The sequence below is a fragment of the Arachis hypogaea genome, chromosome 14, assembly GCF_003086295.3.
Source record: "Arachis hypogaea cultivar Tifrunner chromosome 14, arahy.Tifrunner.gnm2.J5K5, whole genome shotgun sequence".
NCBI lineage: Eukaryota > Viridiplantae > Streptophyta > Magnoliopsida > Fabales > Fabaceae > Arachis > Arachis hypogaea.
Window position 1 is genome coordinate 30,034,451 of NC_092049.1, and position 1,121 is coordinate 30,035,571.

Sequence of the window (1,121 nt, forward strand, 5' to 3'; positions counted from 1 at the left end):
CTGATTTTACAATGCAACTGTTTCAAGCGCATCATCCAGCGGTAGCTATGGATTTTGAAATAAAGACCGCACTGCTAAATTTGATGCCCAAGTTTCATGGCCTACCTGCTCAAGAGCCTATCAAGCACTTGAGAGACTTCCAGGCAGCCTGTTCTACTGTCAGGCGTGATGGCACTGATGAAACTTCAATTCTGCTGAAAGCTTTTCCGTTTTCTCTGGAGGGAAAAGCAAGAGAGTGGTACTACACTCAACCTCTAGCAAATGTATCCAACTGGGATACACTCAGAAAGGAGTTTCTGGAGAAATTCTTTCCATCTGAAGTTACTGATAAACTGAGGAAGGATATCTCTACAATTGTTCAGGATGACAATGAGACTCTCTTTGAATACTGGGAGCGCTTCAATAATCTTCTGGAAGCATGCCCCCACCACATGATTGACAAGATCATGCTACTCAGCTATATCACACAAGGTATGAGGCCCCAAGATAAGACCACATTGGAAAGTTCCAGCAATGGGTCTATGAAGAAGGACAAGACCACTGATGAAGCTTGGCAATTGATCAGTGATTTAGCTGAATCTACTCGGAACCACAGACAGAAGCAAGGCCGTTCAAAAGCCGTTGCAGAAGTATCTTCTGGTATAGAGACTGCTGCTCTAAATCGAAGCATCTGTGAGATGACCAACCTGCTGAAGCAAATGCAGTTGAATCAACAAGCTCAGCAAACTCAACCGCAGCAAAAGCAACAACTAGTTCCACAAAGAATTTGTGGAATTTATGCTGATTACAGCCATTACACTGATGAATGCCCGCAGCTCCAACAAGAAAACAACATGGTGGCATCCACTCACAACTTCTATGACCGCCCCAACCAAGGGTACAATCAAAGTGGAAATAATAACCATGGATGGCAGGACAATTCAAACCAGAATTGGAGAGACAACAATAATAGGGGAGGCAGAGATAATCAGGGAAATCAGAGGTGGAATAATAACAACAACAGGCAGCAAAATCAACCTTACCGAGCACCTCACCTGAGGCAAAACCAAGGACCACCGAACAATCAGCAGCAACCCTCTCAATTTACTCATTCTTCTGTATCTTCTAATGAAGATTTATTA

General features: G+C 43.4%; 1 non-coding gene across 1 annotated transcript; it reads right to left on the reverse strand.

Moving 5' to 3' along the window:
• Positions 1-329: 329 nt before the first annotated feature.
• LOC112745860 (small nucleolar RNA R71) lies at positions 330-437 on the reverse strand. The gene has a single exon (XR_003173768.1). It is a non-coding gene; the product is annotated as a small nucleolar RNA R71 (small nucleolar RNA).
• Between the last annotated feature and the right edge of the window lie 684 nt (positions 438-1,121).